The sequence below is a fragment of the Merops nubicus genome, unplaced genomic scaffold, assembly GCF_000691845.1.
Source record: "Merops nubicus isolate BGI_N331 unplaced genomic scaffold, ASM69184v1 scaffold7187, whole genome shotgun sequence".
Taxonomy (NCBI): Eukaryota; Metazoa; Chordata; class Aves; order Coraciiformes; family Meropidae; genus Merops; species Merops nubicus.
The window spans coordinates 75499-89282 of record NW_008620901.1 but is presented as its reverse complement, the minus strand read 5'-3'; the positions used below and the strand labels follow the sequence as shown (position 1 = coordinate 89282).

General features: G+C 50.8%; 1 protein-coding gene across 2 annotated transcripts in view; it reads left to right on the top strand.

Moving 5' to 3' along the window:
• Nucleotides 1–3568: 3568 nt before the first annotated feature.
• The window catches only part of LOC103776731 (gamma-aminobutyric acid receptor subunit beta-4), a 68649-nt gene continuing 58433 nt past the window's right edge, over nucleotides 3569–13784 (top strand). For both annotated transcript variants that reach the window (XM_008944255.1, XM_008944254.1), the window contains exon 1: nucleotides 3569–3653. The gene's annotated coding sequence lies outside the window, so the exon portion shown is untranslated. The remainder of the gene's footprint in view (nucleotides 3654–13784) is intronic.

Genomic DNA, 13784 nt, shown 5'->3' with positions numbered 1-13784 from the left:
GCGTGTGTGCGTTCAGCCGTGCCCCTCCGGGTGCATGCACATGTGCATCGCCACACACCCACCGAGCTCGGCGTGCGTTGCCTGCTCTGCGTGTAGCCATGGAAAGGTTTGCACTAATACGCTGCGTGCTCGAGCTGCAGCTGTTCCTGCTCTATGCCATGAGCGCTCCGAGAGAGCCGAGCAACTAGAGGTGCAGGCACCAGTCCAGCCTGGACGAGGTGCACGGAACACACCTGTTTGCTCCGACACGGGCATTTATCCACTGTCTTCACACACGGGAGTAGTGCTGCGTACTCCTTCCCACCCTCCCCTCTCACACATGTGGGCAGGTTGGTCTGTACCTCTGTGCTGACAGCGTGCATGAAGTCTGCTGGCGGGGGAGCTGTGGCATTCCTTGCTGAGCCATGTACACCGAGCAGTGTGCTCCCGACGCACACACGCAGGTCCCTGCACAGGCTTGCAGATCTGTATCTAAAAAGATTTATGTTCCCATAGTTATAAACATGCACATGCCCACTTCATCCACATCATTCATGCATGGTTCCACTGTGTACGGACACATACACGGACGGTGTCCAAGCAAACAAGTAAAGAACAGTGCCCACATCAAAAGCCTTTGCTCAGACGTGCCCTTGTTTATGTGTTTCTACCTGCTTATATTCAGGACTGATATTCACCTATAGTCTGCATGGATATCTGTGCACGCCCTGGAGACAAAACACTCTCCCATGTGCACATGCCTTCAGCTACTCCCACATGTCCCAGTCAGCAGCACAGTGCACATACATGTAGATGTTTGGCTGCAAATGTATACGTATATGCAAAGCACATGCACACCCACACTGAGGCAGGGACACAGTATTCAAAAATTCAGTTCACGGGCTGGCTGTACATGCTCCCTAAGCGAATGCAGACCCACATTTGCCAGGAATAGCACTTACATGCAGCTGCTTGCCCACAGCTGGGCAAATTCACAGCTTGCCTGTTCAGTAGGAGGGATGTGGCTTTTTGCATCAAAAGGATCACTAAGAGACAGGAGATTTTGACCGTAATCGTGATGCCAGTTTATGCCTTTACTGGGCCAACTTGTAGCTGCTGAGGGAAGAGCTCTCTTTCCACTCTGCCCCTTCCTTCAGGGCCCCTGGCACATTGGTTACTGTCTCTGCCTCAATTTCCTTGCCTTTATTAAAGAGGTAACACAGCTTCCTGAGTTTATGTCCTGTATTAAGTGAAACAGAAGTGTCTAAATCCCTCAAGAGATACCTGATGTCTGTATTATGAATATGAAATTCTATTACTTTGGAAATCTATGTACCTAGGAATGATTGTCTAGAGATAAACAAATGCTGGTACACACTCTTAATACACAATGAGCATAAGCATGTTGCAAAACCTCACGTACTTGTATAGAAATCCACAGGTGCAAGTGGACATTGCAAGCCTAGACACAGTGTTGTGAAAATGTCCACCTCTGCACACCTCTCTACCCTTTTTACAGTGATTAAAGCAATGCAATGAAGAATGGTAGTCCTCTAAGATGCGTTCTCAGGATTGCCGCTCAGACACTTCCCCCACCAGCACAAGTGCTGAGCCGTTTGCCCATGCACCAGAGCTGGGCCTGGGAAGTGTGCTGCCTCACATTTGCACATCCCTGCTCCACTGAGGAATCCCTGCACTTACACAGCCTCTGCATCCAGAGACGTGGTGCATGCCCAGGTGCCCCAGTGGTCCCACTGCCTCCACCCACACCTGAATGGAGAGTCTGGGCACCTGGGAACCCAGTCTCAGCCAACAACAAATGCCTCTTTCTGTGCTCCTGCATAAATTGTGCCCATACCCCAGTGTCTGAAACCCAGTCTCAGCCACTCACAAATGCCTCTTTCTGTGCTCCTGCATAAATTGTGCCCATACCCCAGTGTCTTGTCATAACCCTGTGGAGCAAAATCTGCACCCACAGTCACCTCCATGCAGACTTGGATGTGGTCACACACATGGACACACATTTGTGCATGTTTCACAGCCGTACTCTCGAGCTCCAGTGCTTTCATGTGTCTGCACAACACCCAGTGCCCCGTCAGGGGGTGTCCGGGTGGCTGAGCACAGACAGACAGACAGACAGACAGACAGACAGACAGACAGACAGACATGTATGCTCTCCTGACTGTCTGGAGGACACACAGACACCCTGCCTGTGCACACAGCCATGCAGACACATGAAAGCATGTCTGCACAAAACCCAGTGCCCAGTGAGGCAAGGGCTGGCTAGTAGAGGTAGTGCAGTGATGCAGCTTTCCAGCTTGACTTGGATGGATGTGGGAGGCGGTGTTGATAGGGAGACATGCTGCTGTGGGTGACTGCAAAGAGCAGCAGTTGTCACCGGCAGGGTCTCTATTCTCATGCAAAGCAGGGGATGAGGGTGGCACAGAGGCTGGGTATTCAGGCAGAAAACCCATATACCCCGCAGCACTGAATAGATTAAATATTTTTAGCATCCTCAGATTTCTGGTTTCCCTTCTTCAGTTTTGCTTTGGCTGTTGGGCTGTTTTTAGAGGGAATTCTCTTCGTGCTGAACTGACTAGAGGTGGGTCAGTGCTAGGGAGGATGGCTGCCAGTGTGCAAATCAGAGGGTCAGGAGAGAAAGATCTCTGGTCTGGCACACAGAGGGGAAGATGGACTCTCCTTCCCCATCTCTGGCTCTTGATTTGCATTGCTAAGAAGTCACGGTGATGCTGAGTGGCAGAAAATGAATTTTAACATGCCAAAGATCAAAGATTGAGGCCATAGGACAAAAGAAGTGTTATTTTTTCCTTTACTTCAATAATATGAAGAAATACCCAGGTGCACTGAGAAGCAGAGGTTGCACTGATATGTGTGCCAGTGCAGGGCACCTGCCGGGGGGGACTTGTGTAGTGAGGACCTCAGTGCATGACCAGCCAGTGCTGTGTGTGCAGTATGAGACCAGGAGCAAGTGTTCAGCTTGGCAAGGGGAAGAAGAGTAAGTCCTGCAAGAGAGGCTGCAGCTGCCCCACACATGCCTTGGTGGAACAGAAGGGACAATTTCTGCCTGCATGTGTGTGTGTGCTCCCACCTCGGGCAGGGCACTGTCCCAGTCGTGGGGGTTGGTGGCCAGGGGGGAAGCATGCATGGTGAGCTGTGTCCGTGCTGAGGGGTGCCCCAGCCTGGCGGGACTGCTCGGGTGCTGGCACACACCAAGAGGGAGTGTGGGGAGATGGCATTCGGGGTACCCAGGAGTCGGGGTAAGCCACAAAAGAGGAGGCAAAATACATGCTGAGACTCCTGCGCCATCCTGTCAGATGGCTTGGGACCCCCGGCAGGCCCGTGGGGCTCGTATGCGTGTTGAGGGGCAAGGCCTGTGCCAGGAACAGAAGGTCCGACCGAGGGCGGCGATGGGGAGGCTCTGCCCGCGGAGGGGTGTCCGCAGCACACACTGGGGCTCTGGTGCGGGGGGCACGTGAAGCGCCATGGCCGTGCGGCCTGGCCCGCACCCCACCCGCGCGGCCGGGACACACAGCATGACAAGGACTCTCGTATTTTGTCTTTCAGCCCATCCACTGGGAATATTTCTGTGGTGAAAGAGATTGTGGACAAACTGCTGAAGGGCTATGATGTACGCCTCAGGCCTGACTTTGGAGGTATGGCGACAACCGGTGGTGGGGAGCAGAGCCCAGGGGCCTTCGTGTACCCCTGCCGCCAGCCCGGCCACTTGCAGCACGCGCTGACCTTGTGCAACGCTCCCGTCTGATGTCTCCTACCCTCTGCTGCTTGCTAGCCCTCATCTCCTCCTTGCTTCATGTTTCTTTCTTGACTCCCAGTTTCCCTGCTCCTTCTCTTACTGGCTCCCCCCCCCCCCCCCTCACCCCATTCTCCCCTCCTGCCATCACCCATTTCTGCAGACAGATGAGTTGTCCATGGTGTGATGTATCGGAGGACATTTTGCTGGTACAGAGCCACTCTGCTTTAACTCTACTCCAAACTTTCCTCCACCACAGACAACAGGTCATCCCTTCTCTACTTCCACTCCCAGTGCCAGATAGTTTAGCTCTTTTCCCCACAGAGATTTGGAGTGATCATTGACAGGGCTGTTAGTCTGCCAGGCTGATCCGTCAGCAACAATATGGGATAAAATATTCCCTGGGGAGCTGGTGGCCTGGCCGCTACCCAGTAGGAGAGTCAAGGATCTGAAAATCCTCTCCTGTGTCCTGTGAGCAAAAAGGAGAATGGGAAGGGCTTCTTTTTGTTGTCCTGGCGTGGATGAAATACAAAATAATCCCTGGGTACTGCACCCAAGTACGGTACTGGGTACTCTACTCCAGGGTACAGCTGAGGTAGATTTGTTGGGGAAGAGCAGGCAGGGCAGAGTCACAACTGACTGCACAGGATTTAGAGGACTTCTGGCTTCAGCCTTCAGAGCTTGGCTGTTTTCAGTCTTTTCTGGGCAATGCTATTTCCTTCTCACGAGGAGATGTGTGGGATTGGAGGATCTTCAGCCTGCAGGAGGACAGGAACCACATTGAGATGTTCTTCTCGGTATGACTGCTGGGAAGCAGATTCATCCTTGTGCTCTCAAAGGGGAGGGATGCCAGGGCCACTTCCATGGTAATTCAGGGGAGGATTTTTCAGGGTCTGACCCACAGTTCCTTGAAGCTAGGAATGGAGAAACATTGCAAATGATTTAATCAGGTTTTGAAGTCATCCCCGTGTATTCTAGTTTCCCATAACCCTGTGAACGAATCTGTCTCTCCCTGAAGCCTCTGGTTTCCTTGCACCTCACCCAAATGTGTCCCCAACCACTCACCTCCCCTTAGCATTCAGCAGAGCCTGCCTTCCCTCCCTATGCACACCATCCTCACTGCCTCACCACCGTGCCCAAGGTGAATCAGGGGCTTTCAGGCGGCAGCACCAAGTGCTGCTGGGCCCCGGCCTCAGGGAGGGCCGCAGGGTGGAGGAGATGTTCAAGTCTCCATAGTGCTCAGGGATATCTAGGAGGTCACTTGCAGTGGGGAACCACTTTGGAGGACATGCAGTGCTGTTTAAGGAAAGGGTTTCTCCCTATCCCTTCTCTCCTTTGAATATGGGATGGGGCTCGATTTGATCTAACAGCTCTATCTGGGAAACATGAAGTGCCCCTGTTAGCTGACCAGACCAAATCACAGGAATTGATGCAGTCACATTTTATGAGGGGGAGAACTGCAGAGATGGCATAAAAACTGTAAGAAAACCATCTTGTAAGCCACTGAGATTATTATGCTACAGTAAAACAGTAGGTGATTTGGCTCTGTGGAGGCACAGAGCAGAGGGCTGCAAAGGGGAACCATAGGGCTGGAGGTCCAGCAGCCCAGGTCCATTTCACAGCCCATGTACTCTAATGCCAGGTCCCCAGGTCATCCAGCCACCCTCCCAGGACACAGACCACCCCTTCCCTCACCCTGGGCAAGGCAGCGCCAGGCTCAGTGCAGGCAGTGCTGCTGGCCCTGCCAGCTCTGTGCTGTGCACAGCCTGGGCTCACCCGGCGCCGCGTCCTTCTGGGCTGTAAAATGGATGGTTGGGGGCAACCATTGTGTTTGATTTTACTCCGAATTCCCAAAGCAGAAACTGCTTTTATCCTCACTCAAGCAAAGAAATAGGAAGGCAATGCTAACCCTCCTTGCTGCACTGAACTCACTGTTGCCTTTCATGCCTTCCTGTCCTTCCCTTTGCTTGTGAGTGCAAAGTCCTGGCTTGCAGCTCCAGTGACTGTGCCTTTGGTGCTCAGTGTGCAGGGATGCCGTAACTCCCGGCATGTCTGGCCCCCTCCTTCTCAGTATAAGCTTATCCGGACAAAATTACCCCTGTAGCATTTGTAGTTAAGGGAAGGCTGGGCTGAGAGGTGAATCTGAAATCCAGAGATCATTACAAGCCCAGGGAAAAGGTGTGGAAGTTTCCTTGCTCCACTGCTGTCCCCATAGTTTAGTAGTTCTTTTGGATTTTGGACCAAGTCTGTTGCTAGGAATAGTCCAGCTGGGATCAGGCCAGGATATTTCTAACACTTTGTGGCTTCTAGTTCATCCACAGCCCTGCTGTGGAGAGGGTGAAGCTCCCCATGATAAATGGTGTGCAGCTGGGAAAAGCACACTTTTTGGGCAAAGCCCTGGAACCTGTGTATATACAGACCTGCTACCTCTCAGAGACTTGTGGGACTGGACTGAATCCCAGTTCCAGCACCCTGAGGGCTGGGCTGTTCTCCAGGATACTGCCCCACAGTCCCCCTCGTGCTCCACCTCAACCATCCTTCTGCCCCTTGGGTGCCTTCCAGCCTGGCAAGATGGGTGTAAGTCATCTCTCCTGGAGGAAGCAGTCACTCTGCTCCCACTTGTGCTCCTGCCCTTGGAAGACCAGTCAGGGTGAGCTGTGAATGGCCAAGACAGCACCTTGGAGGGCTGTCAGGTCCTGCTCAGAGCCCTGTGCCCTGGGAGAGTGTCGTGGGGCTGTCTCAGGGCTGGCTCAGCGGTGACCGAGGGGTATGGCTGGGCAGGCCTAAAGGAGGAGTGGAGAGGACGGGAGCAAATCAGCTACCACTCAGTTGTCTATGAGCCAGACTGAGCTGCTCCAGAGAGCACCTCTACAAGCCAGAGCCCTTGGCCCTCTGCAGCAAAAAAAGGGCTTTGGGGGCAGCAAGGGCAGAACAGCTGGTGCTGAGCACCCCGGAGGTATGGGCAGAGAAAGGTCCTTCCCAGGGAGATTCCCGTGTGAGAAATGCAGCCAACGGAAGTGATAAACGAAGCCGACCTCCCTTCTCTGCTTCTCTCCCTGCTTGCTTGCCCCATATCTTCCTCCTACAGGAATGTTGTTCCCTTCTTGCCATCCTCTCCCCACAGCAGTGCCTGGCAGTAATCACCCCTGCACTGTCCCAGCCCACTCAGCCCTGCAGGCAGGGTACCACATCTGCATCCTGGGGTGCCTCCTCCATGCACCCACTTTTGCTGCCCAAAGAGCAGGAGGGAGCTGGGGACCTTTTGGTGCAGAGGCACTGGAAGAGCCTGTTCCTGTGTACCACTTGTCCTCCTTGCCATGGTGAGGCAGATCTTGCTCCTCATAACCTTCCTAAGAGAGCCAGTGCTTCCACAGCCCAGCAGCCCCAGGCTGCCCTCCTCATTCCAGCCCCAGGATGTGGTGCTTCAGCAGCTCCAAATGCAACTCACAGCTCCCCAGTCCTCTTTTTCTGAAAGAGAAAGAGAACTCCGGCTAATGCCAAAAGGAGGACAGGCCTGCTGGGGATTGCAGTTCACTTTTTAATTTTGAGATGCTTCGTTAGCTCTGGGCCAAGCTGAGTGGCTGAGAAGCATCAGCCACTCGCTCTCCTCCCCTCTTCCCCACCCTCTCGGAAACCCATTAGGCTGACGATCAGGTCAGGTCTCTGGGGTGGTACTCATCTGGGGAGCTGGGCTGAAGGGGGGGACACACAGGAGAAAAGGGAAAAGTTGGAGCCAGGCAGAGTTGATAGAAAAACCTGGGAGCAAGCTCTCTGGAAAGCTGTCCTGGCTCAGGGGGGAGCAGCCCAAGGCGGTCAAGCAGCAGGTGAGGTGAAGTGAGTGGGCTGGTGTGGAAGGGCCAGCAGGTTCCTCAGGCCCTGGGGCACAGGCAGTAAAGCCTTGCAGCCAGGGGAGCCCTGAACAGTTGTCTCTTACTTTTCAGCCACGGTTGCCTGAGCGCTGGAGTAGCACACTGTGCTGGAGAGGTGTGTGACAGTGGCAGGCTGGGACATGCAGGGACCACAAAGCCCAGTTTTTGTGGGCTGAGCAAGGAGATGGCCTGGGACTGAAAGGGCAGGGGGTCATTGCAAAATAGGTCTAATGGATTTGGCCAGGATTGTGGTGGGGATCTGGAACAGCCTTGGAGGAGGGATTGGCAGAGTAGGATGAAGATCTAGACAGGGCTCTGGGTCTGCTGAAGAGGGAGATCTCTGTCCTAGTACTGCAGGATCTGCATGGTGCAGTGAGGTCTTTTGGCAGGTATGGTAGGGAGCCTGGTCTGCTCTGGGCAGCAGGGAGATGTCTCCTAGGGAGATTGGATAGCAGGGGGGTGTGCAGCTGAGCCTGGCCTGGGGGATGGACAGTACGGGGACGATGTTCGGTGGGCAAATTGCAAGCACAATAATTACACCACAGCAAGGCTGGCAGGATGCTCTCTATTTAGGACTGGATGAGCAGGGGATGCTACACATCAGGTCTGGGAAGTGTTTCAGGGCCACAGGTGGGGTAGAGAGGGAGCTTTCAGAACAGCACCGTGGTTCTTGTAAGTGCTTTTAGGCACTCACTTTCAGAAGCATTAGTTCCACAGGAGGGAAAAAAAAAAAAAGAAAGGAAAAAAAAAAAAAAAAAAAAGCAAGCAAGTGAAGACTGTATTGCCCCAAGGCAGAGGAGGCAATGAAGGAATGGCAGGAGGATCCTGCTTGAGCTCAGTGACTCAGCTGCTCTCTGTTGGTGCAACGTTTTCAGCCCAAAACTTTGCAAGAGTTTCAAGCAGCTGACTCTGCTTCCCAGGAGAGGATGGAAAGGGGACTCTTTATGGGTTTCCCAGCATCATTTACAGACCTTGTTAGGCAAAAGAAAGGTGAGGGCATTCTCTGCTCTTTGGCCCCAGCCCACCTAGAGTGCAAGGTTCCTAGTGTTTCTCCTGGGTGGTGCGCAGTGTCCGAAAATGCCTGGTGAAAAAGAAATGATGAAGAAGCCCTCAGGATTACACAGTAAATCCTACGTCCTCATGCCTGTGTATCCAGCAGCCTTCCTGCCCCATTTTAAAATCAAATTTCCCTAAGGAAAATTAGCATTTAGGGGGTCTTTGAAGCCAGCTTGTGTCCTGCTCCTCATCTGCTGTGCAGGGACATGGCTTCCCAGCTGTTGTCACCCTCACCCAGTCCCACTCCTCTCCTTTGACACCCAAACCCCCACTTGACTGCAGTATCTTGGCCTCCCTCCTCTCTCTCCTCTGCCTCTCCTGCTCTCAGCCCCTCTACTCCATCACACCTGCACCCTCATGGGATCCAGACCACTCCCCATGTCCTCCCTGTTCTTCAGTATTATTTCTTCAAAGGCTTATTCCTAAAATTCAGTGGACCTGGGTTTGAAATCCTCCTCACTTTCCTGCATAACATCGTCACTTGAAACCCAGGACTGTAAAAATAAATGATTGCTGATGCATAAAGTGTTGCAGTGAAGCATCATCAGTAGTTCAGGGCTCTGAAAGTGGCGGGGCTGGCAGGCTGGGTGGCTGCACTGGCTGGCACAGATGTGGCAGGAGGTGGAGGGGGGCTGAGCTCTGGCCCACCAGCCCTGTGTGGCATGGGAACAGCTGGTCCTAGTGGTCCTCTACTGGAAGGAGTGGGAATTTGGTTTCTTACATAGTCAAGTCTGGTGATACTGCACATTGTTAAGGCTTCCTGAAAATGTCCCTGTTTGCCACTGCATCTAAGGTGCAGCCACAGTGACTATGTTTTTCCCATGCAGCTACCTTGAGCTGACTTTTCAAAGGGAAGGGGGGAAATTTTGGACAAAATGAATCAAGAATTTCTGAGAGCAAGCTGAGGCATGTACTTGATGTTTTTTTTTCCCTCACCTAAAATGTCAGAGGGTGAAACTGGCAACACCTTCAGCGATGCTGCCCCAGGTGGATGTGTACCAGGCAGAGATGCACAGGGGCCACCAGTGACCTGCTGGCACAAGTGTGGTGGCTCCACCACCGCCTGTGCTGGCGGAGCGTTCCGGAGCGGTGCTGCTGCTGCAGGAGGGCCAGGCTGTGAGGCTAGGAAGGGAACAGCCTGGTCAGGGAGCGGGCACTGGTCCTGGGCTGCCTGTCCTGTGGACAGTAGAAGCTGCAAACCTGCCTTTCTACAGTGTAGTCTTCAGGTCTCCAGCTCTTTTCCTCTCCATCTCTGTGAAAAAAATGTCTAAATCTCAAAGCAGACAGATTCAGTTTTCCCTACCCTTCTGAGATGCCTTGAGCAAACTCTCTTCTGTGCTTTGGGGCAGGGAATTGAGACTTAGCAGGAAGGCACTCCTCCCACCAGGGCCATGTCCTTCACTCTCTGCAGGTGAAACTCCCAAAACTGGATGCAGGGTTAACCTGAAATGCTGCACTTCACAGAGCCTTACTACAGCATGAATTATCACCCTTCCTTTCCTATACCCCAGCAGGGCAGAGAGGCAGCTCTGGATTTGGAAGCAGAGGGGTGATTATGGCTCAGATTGAGGGAAGAAGTAAAGTGAAGAAGGAGAGGAAGGAGCTGTCTGGAGAAGTCTAAAAACCCCAGTGTCATGCAGGGCCAAAGGGAAGGTGGATGCTGTGAGTGCATGCCTCAGTGCCACAAGGGAGAGACACAGAGCGTTCACCAAAACCTGTATGGTTCAGGTGACCTGCAAAGAGAAGAGCATGTAGGAACCCCTATGACACATCCAGTCCTGGAGAACAGGATTCAGCTAACCAAACACCTTCTTTCTTTTCCTGGAGGCCTTCCCCCAAGTCACTGCAAGGCTATCAGTCAGGGACCCCACTGTGCTATCCTCTGGTATATAATCCTGTGTCATCCTCAGAGCAAGTCCATCCCCTAAAAAACAAGGTAAAAGAATGAACTAGGACCCTGTGGACTGTTTAATTAAGAACTGCCTCTGTAACATGCATTCAGCAGTGGGCATCCTTCCTCCTAACATTCATCCGTTTTGTTTTGTCGTGCTTTTTTCGGATTGCAATAGTTTTATAGAATACTAGACCCACCCCTTCCTCCAGTGTGACAGAGCTTGTGAACTTCTTGCTTCATGTTGAACATACTTGTGCATTCAACTGTGGCCCTGCAGGATCCTTATTATCCTCCTGTAGAGACTGGAAGCTCTGACAGAGCAGTGGAGAGAGTCTTGGGTGGCATGACAAAGACAGCAATGAAGATGACTTCCCCTGAGTCTCAGCCCAGAGTCAAACTGGACTTGGGTTTCTGCGCAACCAACGTGCCCATCCTAGAGCTATGCTTGGTAGTACCAAGCAGTGTTTTCTGGACTTGATATCCAGTGGAGGACATGAAGTCTTGCTGTCATCTGTTAAGCCAGGATACTTTCAAAGGAGCTGGGGGAGGGGTTGATTCTCATGCTTGTTCCAAAGCCCAGGTTGGATAAAATGCATCCAGTTGCCCTCCTCCTTCCTTTTCACCCTTGGCTGGTGTAGTCTTTCCCTGCAGCTCTGCTTGGCCCCTGGTACAGCCACCTTCCAGTGCTGCTGGAGCTAGTCCACAGTAGTGCACTGGGGCTAGTGAGGGGCTCTGAGATAAAAAGAAGGATGTCATAATAATTTTAACAAAGCATTTATTCAATGAATTTTGCTCTTTTCTTAGTCACAGATTTCTTATGACCAAATACAATGCTTTTAGGTTACTGCTTAATGGAGTAATTCCAATACTTCTTAATTAATTAACTGATTAAAAGTAGATTATTGTTTATAGCCAGTCTGTAGGATGTTTACTGTCTCACCTGGACCTTTTTCCTTGACTAACATCTACATAGCACTCACCATTTCTGAGATTATTCCTGCCAGTAAACTTGCCTTCGAGGGACTACCACTGAAAGCAAAATGTAAAAAGAGTGTAAAACCCATTAGTACAAGTCCTTCTGATTACTCAAAATAAATTCCCACAGCCCTAGAGCTGTTCATCAGAGCAGCTTTACATATCTGCATTGTTCATTTCCTAAGACTCCCAATATCCCAGTTAGGCGGAAAAATATTTTTAGCTCACATAGCATGAGATATAAAAGCCAAGGAATATGCTGTAGTTTTACTGCTACATGAAAGGTGGATTGTGTGAGCATGTTACTTTCTCATCTATGTCTGGTTCAAAGAAAAAAAAAAATTGGAGGCTACTAAAGTGTCAGGCTGAACTGATGTAAGATGGTTCTTCAGTGATAGTGACAGCATTTGGTGCGGAAGCCTGTAAGATGCATTCTTGCAGATAGCCCTTGGTGGGGTTTGTTAAGTGTCTATTTATATGTTATTTCATGTGAAATATGATGCATTTGTTAAAACATGGCTAGAAACATGGACAAGACAAATGATGTCCTTAATGAGAGCAAAAAGGCCATTAAAGGAATTCACATCACACATATGAGAAAGAGAAATGTTGGATGGCGAAGCTCTCTAGCACAAAGAGATTGATCACATAAACAGGTACCCTGGACATCCAGTGATTGATCCTGTTCCCATTAAATGGAAAGAATCAGTGCTCTACTCTAGTAGCTCATCCTCCCAAGGCTGTAGGAGTGCTGCTCTTCGCTTGGAGCAGGGTGTGAATTTGGGGCTGGTTTGGGGAACACTGAGCATGCAGTTCCTATAGGCTATTCCTCTGATTTTGGCATTTATCCTTGGTTCTGTGTCAGAACTAAAATCTCTTTTCTTCTTTGATCTTTCCCCCCTCCCCTTCTTGTTTCTCCTGTTCTGCAGTCCTGTAGGAATAATGCTGTTAAATAATTGTGCACTTACAGATGTCTGTGCCTGTGTCAGGAGCAAGCCTCAGCCAAACCTACCACAGCTTGAACTTCCCTCCTCAGACCTCAAGACCTCTTAGTTCAAGTCTGGGATGGCTCCAAGTACAGTATAGATGGAAAAGAGCCTCTGTAAAAATTACATCTTGTTGTTCCATATTTATTCTCCCTCAGTGGTTTCCATGTCAAACTTGCTCAGTTTACCAGTCAAAACAAGATATTTCTACCTGCCAGCTCTGCCAGCTCAGCCTGGGCTCTGGAAATCAAGCTGTGCTCTCTCTGCTCTGGACATCATCACAAGCCAAAAAGGATTCTCAAATCAGGGCTGAGCTGAATGTGATTTTGATTATGCACAAATATAATTTGTTCTTGAGTGGCATTATGGGCTCTGTGTGACAGGTAGCAGCAAGGCTCCTGTGCTGTACAAACACAGACTAACGAATCTTCCCCACTATCTGTGGGATGATGGGCCACTGCCAGGTCCAGTTTACATCTAGGGGATACCAAAGGGGGGCAGCTTGTCAAAGCTGATGCTGAAAAACTGTGACAGTGCATGGAACAGCACTGGGAAGTTCTATTACTCTTTATTCATGACAATAGACCTGAGCACTTTCAGTGCTCTAGTCCACTGCTTGGTCACCAGACTGTGATCTTCCCTTTGAATGCTGTAGCCTGTGAAATGCCCAAAGGGAACAGGCAGGTGGGCCCGCTTCTGGCTGCGGAGAAATGGAAGGGGTACAGCCACAGGAGAGACTCTCACATGCAATAGACATTCATTTTGTGAGGCATTCCTCACTGTCTTTTGCAGAAAAACTGAAATTTTGTGTGATCACTGGCTGAATATTTTTTTTTTTTCATTTATGTGGCAGATGATAGTATATTCACTGTATGATTATGCTGTATAGTAATACAAGTGAGAAGGTTGTCCTGGCTATTGCACTAGTTTCAGCCTTCACTCTTCTTGTGCTTCTGTAATGAATCTCTAGAGTGGGCTGGCAGCAAGAAGAGACACCAGAACCTTCCCTGATCCACTGTGAGACTCCACTTTCTGAGCCTGCACAGTCATTTCAGCCACTAAAAGCTGTGGCAGGCTTTTATCTACTCCACAGACCAACCCCTACCAAGAGTAATGGCCTAAAAGTAGTATTCTTTACTCAGTTCCTATTATGGTTTATCATCCTGTACCTGTATTTGGGACCAAGGCTCATTAGTCAGCTGAGGTGTGGGAACACCAAACTGCCCCTTCCTCTCTAAAAGGTCATAATGGCA